General features: G+C 38.2%; 3 pseudogenes; all 3 read left to right on the forward strand.

The window, feature by feature from the left end:
* The first annotated feature begins 1,154 nt into the window (after positions 1-1,154).
* Positions 1,155-1,565, forward strand: LOC149783221 (protein BUD31 homolog pseudogene; annotated as a pseudogene).
* A 3,967-nt stretch (positions 1,566-5,532) lies between these two features.
* On the forward strand, positions 5,533-5,943 carry LOC149783222 (protein BUD31 homolog pseudogene; annotated as a pseudogene).
* Positions 5,944-9,914: 3,971 nt separating this feature from the next.
* LOC149783223 (protein BUD31 homolog pseudogene) lies at positions 9,915-10,325 on the forward strand (annotated as a pseudogene).
* Positions 10,326-13,550: the final 3,225 nt, after the last annotated feature.

Consider the following 13,550-nt stretch of genomic DNA (forward strand, 5'->3'; position numbering starts at 1 on the left):
ACACGCTTGTGTTCTTAAATCATTGGCTGGGATTGAGCGGTCTTGCATTTCTTTTAATATTTAACATTTTTACAACCTTTAATCATTCTTTGATCAAGGGATACATCAGCCGCGTGTATCAGTGAATGCATCCAGATATTTCCTTCGAAATATGTGTTATTTGAATCGGAAAATCTACTTGTTTCCATTGACTTTGAAAAATTGCTGTGTTGAAATGTCATGTGGTCTTATACATACATAAATATATTAATACATTCATACTTACATTCATACATACATTCATACATACATACATACATACATACATACATACATACATACACACACAAACACACACATACATACCTACATACCTACATACCTACATACATACATACATAAAGGGGCCCCGAGTGGCCGAGTGGTTTAAAGCGCTCTTCATTACGGACCACTGGCAGCTCACCTCTGCCTGCATGGGTTCGAGTCTCGGATTCAGCCAATGTCAGTATGTGAAAAAGCTTGCCGGTAGCTTTTCGTGGGTCGGTGGTTCTTTCCGGGGTTTTCCCGGGTTCTTCCTCCACCGTTAATACTGACTGCCATGTATAGCCGATCATGTGCTGAAAAATCGCGTTAAACACAACAACACCAACAACATATATGCATACATACATGCTTTATTGACATGTCGGAAATATCTTTCTTTTACGTGCTATCAATTGTCGGGTGTAGATTTCTATTTCTGCTACTAAATGTGCTTTAATAACAATAATGCAGGTTTACAGTTAGTATACGTTATATATATTTGTTTCGTTGGCACTAGCTTCACAATTACCTTTTAGGCACATACTCACCTCACTTTCTCGTATGGCATCTACTCATGCCGGATGCTTAACAATAGGGTGTCATTAGTACAACATATGTGCAGTATGGCGTATCAACTAATCCTTGAACAGGTTTATTATTGGTCAGTTTGATGTATAAATGGTTTTATTTACAAAATAGAACTAAACACCGACAATGGTAAGGTGACACTATAAAAGACACATATTTTTAGATGCAGTGATACTCCTTCTTACTGATGCACACTGATTAACACTGTTGCAAACATTTCTGAGACGGGTGACTGTTCTAGAGTGCAAATATTCGCTCCAAGTTTAAGTGCAAACCATACAACGATGCTTAATTTAAAGACAATAAGGAAATGTTCTGCAGAGAGACATGAGTTGATAAAGCCAGGCCTAGAGCAGGACGACAAGATGAAAGCGGCCGAACAAGAGTCTCAAGGTGGTGAAAGAAAAGTGGAAGCGCTTTGGCCAGTTTTTCATATTGATCAACATAAATCCAGATACATGTGCGACTTGCCCTGTACCAGCGACACCATTAGTAGAGAGTTGTGCGAGTACGCTTTAGAGAAGAATAAAGCAGATAAAATTCCCTTCGCGAAATGGAAGAAGCAGGGTCATGAAGACCTCTGCTGTCTTCCTTGTATTGAGGCCCATTGCACATGTCGTAACCCTAAAGCCAACCTAGCAGAGGATAACACAGGAGCCTGTATTTACTGCGGATGTAGAGGTTGTACTGGCTGATGCCGCTTTTTTGAATTGAAAAGATGTGTCAAGCCGAAAAATCATGTGTCTGAACAGACTTACAACTTCTTTATAGAAAACGGATGGCCAATTCATAATTGTATTCTGCTGATTTAAGGATGCTTCAGTGACCGGTTCCATGACGATGTTTTTGTCCACAGACGCGGTGGTCATGTTGGATACATTGTGCTGGACAATAATTAGTGCCAATATCATAATCTTGTTCAATTGATCTCATTTGGTAATCGTGATAGATCTGAATGATATGATAGGAAACTTGATCTCTCTTAATCATCTGAAAGTAATATTATCTTATACTGTATACAACTGTTATTAAATTTTACTCTCGGGGTACATCCTTTATTGTATCGCGTATGGTGTCATAAAAAAATCAATGAGATGAATATATTTAATTGACTGAGAAATCTTCCGCAATGCCTTTCTATACATCATTATTTTATGCAGCGTTATATATGAACATTATTTTCTTTTCAAAATTTTGATAGCAGTTAATGCCATACACATTGGTCAAAATATGCAAACAGACTGAAACCGAATATATCATTGATACAAATGGGCCCATTTTTAAGACTTATCTGCAAAATCCGTGTGTACAAATTCGTTCATAATTTTTGCAATAAAAACAAATAAAAACATTTAATCGTTGAGTTTCTTTATCAACCGCATAACTTGATATATTTTCGGAATGAGCTAATTTTGATCATGCTCATAAATTAGTTCATGCCTACATACGTACGCACGAATCTACGTATCTATTTTCCTATCTACATATATACCTACTTACCTAACTACATCCTTCCATCCATCCATCCATACATACATACATAAATACATACATGCATGCACATCAATTAAAGAACGTGTTCACGTGATGGCATGCATAAAATGTACAAGGATACATGGATATACATATATTTGCACGTGGGCATACATGAAGCAAAGCTTGAGCGAACGAGGAAGGTGCGTACCTATACGTACATGCATGAATCGGCTCATTGATCCATACATCCGTGCATGCATGCAAATACATACATACATACATACATACATACATACATACATACATACATACATACAATACAATACAATACATACATACTTACATACATATAAAATTTCTATGCCGTTGTTATTTGCACAAATCAGTTTTCCAGTAAGATGAGTGTGTCGTATGCCTGCTTTCCCGTAATATACATGCATTTTTTGCGTCCAAAGACAATTTAGAAAGCACCGGTGCTCATAGTGTGACCACAAGTCTTTTCCCTGAGCGAAAAGTTTTGAAATGCATTGTTTACTTCAATTCCTGATGCAATTCAAAATAATTTTCATCAACGACGATTGTAGATATTGTATTTGTCTTGAACACACGTGTCTGCTGCTTTGATTGGGCTACTTCTGCTACCTTGCATATTATTGGCATTTCACTGGCTACATACTGTGAAGTGACAATGAAAAGTATACATACCTCACATCAAATTCATACTCAACACATGCCTGAAAGACCTAATTCACAAATATACCCATATCTTTATTACAAAGCAATAATATTTCAAAACGAGACATCATAGCGCTAAAAGATAAATTTGCCAGGGGCCGTATTACCAAACTCTTCTCTGCCACCTATGTTTAATCTTACAAATACATGCCTCGAGCACGAGTTTCAACCCTATGAGGACAGAGGTGTGATATCTGTGATCGGTAAGGGCGGTCGCCTTGGAATATTAGGCCACCTGCAGCCCCAAATGGAAAGCTATTCCGAGTCCAAATGTATGTTATTGATTCATCCTTGATTACGGCAATATAAATGTTCATCATATGCAAATGACCTGCATGCCTGGGAACAAAATCAACTCAAGACTGAAACGTGGGAAGTACCTGATGAAGATTAAGTTGTAGACTCGTTTATAGCCCTTGCTGATATCGTCACGTGAGTAATGAAACGTGCAAGACGGAAGTCGAATATAAATCTTCCAATTTTTCAAACATTCACATAGACGCATATACACAAATGCAGGTACACAATTTCGTCAGGTGACCGTTTTAGGCTTTTTTTAAAAAAATACACTTTATTTATGTATCCGTCTCTTGGGGTTGGGCTTTGGGTTCTTACTGTCCAATGCAGTTAACATGACAATATCATTTAGATGTGTAAAACTTGTGCAAAACAGTCGGGCAACCGCAACCTTATTTCAATCTCCCTCACCACTCCGGTGGCCTAGTGGTTAGACTTTCCATCTCGGATGCGGGAGGTCGTGGGTTGAATCCACGACCGAATCAAACCAAAGACTTTCAAAAATGGTACTAATAGCTGCCTCGCTTGGCGCTCTGCATCAAGAGGTTAGTTTTAAGACTCGTCGGCTTGGTGTCAGGATAATGTGACTGGGTGGGACATCATGCTGTATGTCTGCGGCATGATGCCCTAGTGCTAGGCATCACTGCAAACTGCCACATTGCAGGCATTGTAGCTATATGACTGTAAAATTGTTAGTGGTACGTTACAAATCCAAATCACAAGACATCACATCAGTCTCCCTCTCCATGCAATATTTATATATTATCTGCATGAACTCTGTTATCGGTGGTTTCTAGATAATATATCATGACAAATTATTTTACTGCGCCATGTCTGGTACATTTTATTGATGATTGCGCTGAATGAGGGATATAAAGTGTGCCAAAGGCGGGACAGTTCCCGAAACGGGCATATGCCCATGTTCCGAACGGGGTCATTTTGGGAGTAAGCGAATGTCTCGCCACGTTATTTTTATGCAGGAAAACACGCTTGTGTTCTTAAATCATTGGCTGGGATTGAGCGGTCTTGCATTTCTTTTAATATTTAACATTTTTACAACCTTTAATCATTCTTTGATCAAGGGATACATCAGCCGCGTGTATCAGTGAATGCATCCAGATATTTCCTTCGAAATATGTGTTATTTGAATCGGAAAATCTACTTGTTTCCATTGACTTTGAAAAATTGCTGTGTTGAAATGTCATGTGGTCTTATACATACATAAATATATTAATACATTCATACTTACATTCATACATACATACATACATACATACATACATACATACATACATACATACATACATACATACATATTTACACACACAAACACACACATACATACCTACATACCTACATACCTACATACATACATACATAAAGGGGCCCCGAGTGGCCGAGTGGTTTAAAGCGCTCTTCATTACGGACCACTGGCAGCTCACCTCTGCCTGCATGGGTTCGAGTCTCGGATTCAGCCAATGTCAGTATGTGAAAAAGCTTGCCGGTAGCTTTTCGTGGGTCGGTGGTTCTTTCCGGGGTTTTCCCGGGTTCTTCCTCCACCGTTAATACTGACTGCCATGTATAGCCGATCATGTGCTGAAAAATCGCGTTAAACACAACAACACCAACAACATATATGCATACATACATGCTTTATTGACATGTCGGAAATATCTTTCTTTTACGTGCTATCAATTGTCGGGTGTAGATTTCTATTTCTGCTACTAAATGTGCTTTAATAACAATAATGCAGGTTTACAGTTAGTATACGTTATATATATTTGTTTCGTTGGCACTAGCTTCACAATTACCTTTTAGGCACATACTCACCTCACTTTCTCGTATGGCATCTACTCATGCCGGATGCTTAACAATAGGGTGTCATTAGTACAACATATGTGCAGTATGGCGTATCAACTAATCCTTGAACAGGTTTATTATTGGTCAGTTTGATGTATAAATGGTTTTATTTACAAAATAGAACTAAACACCGACAATGGTAAGGTGACACTATAAAAGACACATATTTTTAGATGCAGTGATACTCCTTCTTACTGATGCACACTGATTAACACTGTTGCAAACATTTCTGAGACGGGTGACTGTTCTAGAGTGCAAATATTCGCTCCAAGTTTAAGTGCAAACCATACAACGATGCTTAATTTAAAGACAATAAGGAAATGTTCTGCAGAGAGACATGAGTTGATAAAGCCAGGCCTAGAGCAGGACGACAAGATGAAAGCGGCCGAACAAGAGTCTCAAGGTGGTGAAAGAAAAGTGGAAGCGCTTTGGCCAGTTTTTCATATTGATCAACATAAATCCAGATACATGTGCGACTTGCCCTGTACCAGCGACACCATTAGTAGAGAGTTGTGCGAGTACGCTTTAGAGAAGAATAAAGCAGATAAAATTCCCTTCGCGAAATGGGAGAAGCAGGGTCATGAAGACCTCTGCTGTCTTCCTTGTATTGAGGCCCATTGCACATGTCGTAACCCTAAAGCCAACCTAGCAGAGGATAACACAGGAGCCTGTATTTACTGCGGATGTAGAGGTTGTACTGGCTGATGCCGCTTTTTTGAATTGAAAAGATGTGTCAAGCCGAAAAATCATGTGTCTGAACAGACTTACAACTTCTTTATAGAAAACGGATGGCCAATTCATAATTGTATTCTGCTGATTTAAGGATGCTTCAGTGACCGGTTCCATGACGATGTTTTTGTCCACAGACGCGGTGGTCATGTTGGATACATTGTGCTGGACAATAATTAGTGCCAATATCATAATCTTGTTCAATTGATCTCATTTGGTAATCGTGATAGATCTGAATGATATGATAGGAAACTTGATCTCTCTTAATCATCTGAAAGTAATATTATCTTATACTGTATACAACTGTTATTAAATTTTAGTCTCGGGGTACATCCTTTATTGTATCGCGTATGGTGTCATAAAAAAATCAATGAGATGAATATATTTAATTGACTGAGAAATCTTCCGCAATGCCTTTCTATACATCATTATTTTATGCAGCGTTATATATGAACATTATTTTCTTTTCAAAATTTTGATAGCAGTTAATGCCATACACATTGGTCAAAATATGCAAACAGACTGAAACCGAATATATCATTGATACAAATGGGCCCATTTTTAAGACTTATCTGCAAAATCCGTGTGTACAAATTCGTTCATAATTTTTGCAATAAAAACAAATAAAAACATTTAATCGTTGAGTTTCTTTATCAACCGCATAACTTGATATATTTTCGGAATGAGCTAATTTTGATCATGCTCATAAATTAGTTCATGCCTACATACGTACGCACGAATCTACGTATCTATTTTCCTATCTACATATATACCTACTTACCTAACTACATCCTTCCATCCATCCATCCATACATACATACATAAATACATACATGCATGCACATCAATTAAAGAACGTGTTCACGTGATGGCATGCATAAAATGTACAAGGATACATGGATATACATATATTTGCACGTGGGCATACATGAAGCAAAGCTTGAGCGAACGAATAAGGTGCGTACCTATACGTACATGCATGAATCGGCTCATTGATCCATACATCCGTGCATGCATGCAAATACATACATACATACATACATACATACATACATACATACATACATACATACATACATACATACATACAATACAATACAATACATACATACTTACATACATATAAAATTTCTATGCCGTTGTTATTTGCACAAATCAGTTTTCCAGTAAGATGAGTGTGTCGTATGCCTGCTTTCCCGTAATATACATGCATTTTTTGCGTCCAAAGACAATTTAGAAAGCACCGGTGCTCATAGTGTGACCACAAGTCTTTTCCCTGAGCGAAAAGTTTTGAAATGCATTGTTTACTTCAATTCCTGATGCAATTCAAAATAATTTTCATCAACGACGATTGTAGATATTGTATTTGTCTTGAACACACGTGTCTGCTGCTTTGATTGGGCTACTTCTGCTACCTTGCATATTATTGGCATTTCACTGGCTACATACTGTGAAGTGACAATGAAAAGTATACATACCTCACATCAAATTCATACTCAACACATGCCTGAAAGACCTAATTCACAAATATACCCATATCTTTATTACAAAGCAATAATATTTCAAAACGAGACATCATAGCGCTAAAAGATAAATTTGCCAGGGGCCGTATTACCAAACTCTTCTCTGCCACCTATGTTTAATCTTACAAATACATGCCTCGAGCACGAGTTTCAACCCTATGAGGACAGAGGTGTGATATCTGTGATCGGTAAGGGCGGTCGCCTTGGAATATTAGGCCACCTGCAGCCCCAAATGGAAAGCTATTCCGAGTCCAAATGTATGTTATTGATTCATCCTTGATTACGGCAATATAAATGTTCATCATATGCAAATGACCTGCATGCCTGGGAACAAAATCAACTCAAGACTGAAACGTGGGAAGTACCTGATGAAGATTAAGTTGTAGACTCGTTTATAGCCCTTGCTGATATCGTCACGTGAGTAATGAAACGTGCAAGACGGAAGTCGAATATAAATCTTCCAATTTTTCAAACATTCACATAGACGCATATACACAAATGCAGGTATACAATTTCGTCAGGTGACCGTTTTAGGCTTTTTTTAAAAAAATACACTTTATTTATGTATCCGTCTCTTGGGGTTGGGCTTTGGGTTCTTACTGTCCAATGCAGTTAACATGACAATATCATTTAGATGTGTAAAACTTGTGCAAAACAGTCGGGCAACCGCAACCTTATTTCAATCTCCCTCACCACTCCGGTGGCCTAGTGGTTAGACTTTCCATCTCGGATGCGGGAGGTCGTGGGTTGAATCCACGACCGAATCAAACCAAAGACTTTCAAAAATGGTACTAATAGCTGCCTCGCTTGGCGCTCTGCATCAAGAGGTTAGTTTTAAGACTCGTCGGCTTGGTGTCAGGATAATGTGACTGGGTGGGACATCATGCTGTATGTCTGCGGCATGATGCCCTAGTGCTAGGCATCACTGCAAACTGCCACATTGCAGGCATTGTAGCTATATGACTGTAAAATTGTTAGTGGTACGTTACAAATCCAAATCACAAGACATCACATCAGTCTCCCTCTCCATGCAATATTTATATATTATCTGCATGAACTCTGTTATCGGTGGTTTCTAGATAATATATCATGACAAATTATTTTACTGCGCCATGTCTGGTACATTTTATTGATGATTGCGCTGAATGAGGAATATAAAGTGTGCCAAAGGCGGGACAGTTCCCGAAACGGGCATATGCCCATGTTCCGAACGGGGTCATTTTGGGAGTAAGCGAATGTCTCGCCACGTTATTTTTATGCAGGAAAACACGCTTGTGTTCTTAAATCATTGGCTGGGATTGAGCGGTCTTGCATTTCTTTTAATATTTAACATTTTTACAACCTTTAATCATTCTTTGATCAAGGGATACATCAGCCGCGTGTATCAGTGAATGCATCCAGATATTTCCTTCGAAATATGTGTTATTTGAATCGGAAAATCTACTTGTTTCCATTGACTTTGAAAAATTGCTGTGTTGAAATGTCATGTGGTCTTATACATACATAAATATATTAATACATTCATACTTACATTCATACATACATTCATACATACATACATACATACATACATACATACATACATACATACACACACAAACACACACATACATACCTACATACCTACATACCTACATACATACATACATAAAGGGGCCCCGAGTGGCCGAGTGGTTTAAAGCGCTCTTCATTACGGACCACTGGCAGCTCACCTCTGCCTGCATGGGTTCGAGTCTCGGATTCAGCCAATGTCAGTATGTGAAAAAGCTTGCCGGTAGCTTTTCGTGGGTCGGTGGTTCTTTCCGGGGTTTTCCCGGGTTCTTCCTCCACCGTTAATACTGACTGCCATGTATAGCCGATCATGTGCTGAAAAATCGCGTTAAACACAACAACACCAACAACATATATGCATACATACATGCTTTATTGACATGTCGGAAATATCTTTCTTTTACGTGCTATCAATTGTCGGGTGTAGATTTCTATTTCTGCTACTAAATGTGCTTTAATAACAATAATGCAGGTTTACAGTTAGTATACGTTATATATATTTGTTTCGTTGGCACTAGCTTCACAATTACCTTTTAGGCACATACTCACCTCACTTTCTCGTATGGCATCTACTCATGCCGGATGCTTAACAATAGGGTGTCATTAGTACAACATATGTGCAGTATGGCGTATCAACTAATCCTTGAACAGGTTTATTATTGGTCAGTTTGATGTATAAATGGTTTTATTTACAAAATAGAACTAAACACCGACAATGGTAAGGTGACACTATAAAAGACACATATTTTTAGATGCAGTGATACTCCTTCTTACTGATGCACACTGATTAACACTGTTGCAAACATTTCTGAGACGGGTGACTGTTCTAGAGTGCAAATATTCGCTCCAAGTTTAAGTGCAAACCATACAACGATGCTTAATTTAAAGACAATAAGGAAATGTTCTGCAGAGAGACATGAGTTGATAAAGCCAGGCCTAGAGCAGGACGACAAGATGAAAGCGGCCGAACAAGAGTCTCAAGGTGGTGAAAGAAAAGTGGAAGCGCTTTGGCCAGTTTTTCATATTGATCAACATAAATCCAGATACATGTGCGACTTGCCCTGTACCAGCGACACCATTAGTAGAGAGTTGTGCGAGTACGCTTTAGAGAAGAATAAAGCAGATAAAATTCCCTTCGCGAAATGGGAGAAGCAGGGTCATGAAGACCTCTGCTGTCTTCCTTGTATTGAGGCCCATTGCACATGTCGTAACCCTAAAGCCAACCTAGCAGAGGATAACACAGGAGCCTGTATTTACTGCGGATGTAGAGGTTGTACTGGCTGATGCCGCTTTTTTGAATTGAAAAGATGTGTCAAGCCGAAAAATCATGTGTCTGAACAGACTTACAACTTCTTTATAGAAAACGGATGGCCAATTCATAATTGTATTCTGCTGATTTAAGGATGCTTCAGTGACCGGTTCCATGACGATGTTTTTGTCCACAGACGCGGTGGTCATGTTGGATACATTGTGCTGGACAATAATTAGTGCCAATATCATAATCTTGTTCAATTGATCTCATTTGGTAATCGTGATAGATCTGAATGATATGATAGGAAACTTGATCTCTCTTAATCATCTGAAAGTAATATTATCTTATACTGTATACAACTGTTATTAAATTTTAGTCTCGGGGTACATCCTTTATTGTATCGCGTATGGTGTCATAAAAAAATCAATGAGATGAATATATTTAATTGACTGAGAAATCTTCCGCAATGCCTTTCTATACATCATTATTTTATGCAGCGTTATATATGAACATTATTTTCTTTTCAAAATTTTGATAGCAGTTAATGCCATACACATTGGTCAAAATATGCAAACAGACTGAAACCGAATATATCATTGATACAAATGGGCCCATTTTTAAGACTTATCTGCAAAATCCGTGTGTACAAATTCGTTCATAATTTTTGCAATAAAAACAAATAAAAACATTTAATCGTTGAGTTTCTTTATCAACCGCATAACTTGATATATTTTCGGAATGAGCTAATTTTGATCATGCTCATAAATTAGTTCATGCCTACATACGTACGCACGAATCTACGTATCTATTTTCCTATCTACATATATACCTACTTACCTAACTACATCCTTCCATCCATCCATCCATACATACATACATAAATACATACATGCATGCACATCAATTAAAGAACGTGTTCACGTGATGGCATGCATAAAATGTACAAGGATACATGGATATACATATATTTGCACGTGGGCATACATGAAGCAAAGCTTGAGCGAACGAATAAGGTGCGTACCTATACGTACATGCATGAATCGGCTCATTGATCCATACATCCGTGCATGCATGCAAATACATACATACATACATACATACATACATACATACATACATACATACATACATACATACATACATACAATACAATACAATACATACATACTTACATACATATAAAATTTCTATGCCGTTGTTATTTGCACAAATCAGTTTTCCAGTAAGATGAGTGTGTCGTATGCCTGCTTTCCCGTAATATACATGCATTTTTTGCGTCCAAAGACAATTTAGAAAGCACCGGTGCTCATAGTGTGACCACAAGTCTTTTCCCTGAGCGAAAAGTTTTGAAATGCATTGTTTACTTCAATTCCTGATGCAATTCAAAATAATTTTCATCAACGACGATTGTAGATATTGTATTTGTCTTGAACACACGTGTCTGCTGCTTTGATTGGGCTACTTCTGCTACCTTGCATATTATTGGCATTTCACTGGCTACATACTGTGAAGTGACAATGAAAAGTATACATACCTCACATCAAATTCATACTCAACACATGCCTGAAAGACCTAATTCACAAATATACCCATATCTTTATTACAAAGCAATAATATTTCAAAACGAGACATCATAGCGCTAAAAGATAAATTTGCCAGGGGCCGTATTACCAAACTCTTCTCTGCCACCTATGTTTAATCTTACAAATACATGCCTCGAGCACGAGTTTCAACCCTATGAGGACAGAGGTGTGATATCTGTGATCGGTAAGGGCGGTCGCCTTGGAATATTAGGCCACCTGCAGCCCCAAATGGAAAGCTATTCCGAGTCCAAATGTATGTTATTGATTCATCCTTGATTACGGCAATATAAATGTTCATCATATGCAAATGACCTGCATGCCTGGGAACAAAATCAACTCAAGACTGAAACGTGGGAAGTACCTGATGAAGATTAAGTTGTAGACTCGTTTATAGCCCTTGCTGATATCGTCACGTGAGTAATGAAACGTGCAAGACGGAAGTCGAATATAAATCTTCCAATTTTTCAAACATTCACATAGACGCATATACACAAATGCAGGTATACAATTTCGTCAGGTGACCGTTTTAGGCTTTTTTTAAAAAAATACACTTTATTTATGTATCCGTCTCTTGGGGTTGGGCTTTGGGTTCTTACTGTCCAATGCAGTTAACATGACAATATCATTTAGATGTGTAAAACTTGTGCAAAACAGTCGGGCAACCGCAACCTTATTTCAATCTCCCTCACCACTCCGGTGGCCTAGTGGTTAGACTTTCCATCTCGGATGCGGGAGGTCGTGGGTTGAATCCACGACCGAATCAAACCAAAGACTTTCAAAAATGGTACTAATAGCTGCCTCGCTTGGCGCTCTGCATCAAGAGGTTAGTTTTAAGACTCGTCGGCTTGGTGTCAGGATAATGTGACTGGGTGGGACATCATGCTGTATGTCTGCGGCATGATGCCCTAGTGCTAGGCATCACTGCAAACTGCCACATTGCAGGCATTGTAGCTATATGACTGTAAAATTGTTAGTGGTACGTTACAAATCCAAATCACAAGACATCACATCAGTCTCCCTCTCCATGCAATATTTATATATTATCTGCATGAACTCTGTTATCGGTGGTTTCTAGATAATATATCATGACAAATTATTTTACTGCGCCATGTCTGGTACATTTTATTGATGATTGCGCTGAATGAGGAATATAAAGTGTGCCAAAGGCGGGACAGTTCCCGAAACGGGCATATGCCCATGTTCCGAACGGGGTCATTTTGGGAGTAAGCGAATGTCTCGCCACGTTATTTTTATGCAGGAAAACACGCTTGTGTTCTTAAATCATTGGCTGGGATTGAGCGGTCTTGCATTTCTTTTAATATTTAACATTTTTACAACCTTTAATCATTCTTTGATCAAGGGATACATCAGCCGCGTGTATCAGTGAATGCATCCAGATATTTCCTTCGAAATATGTGTTATTTGAATCGGAAAATCTACTTGTTTCCATTGACTTTGAAAAATTGCTGTGTTGAAATGTCATGTGGTCTTATACATACATAAATATATTAATACATTCATACTTACATTCATACATACATTCATACATACATACATACATACATACATACATACATACATACATACACACACAAACACACACATACATACCTACATACCTACATACCTACATACATACATACATAAAGGGGCCCCGAGTGGCCGAGTGGTTTA

Source organism: Sinohyriopsis cumingii, chromosome 14 (genome assembly GCF_028554795.1).
Source record: "Sinohyriopsis cumingii isolate HCF-2022 chromosome 14, ASM2855479v2, whole genome shotgun sequence".
NCBI lineage: Eukaryota > Metazoa > Mollusca > Bivalvia > Unionida > Unionidae > Sinohyriopsis > Sinohyriopsis cumingii.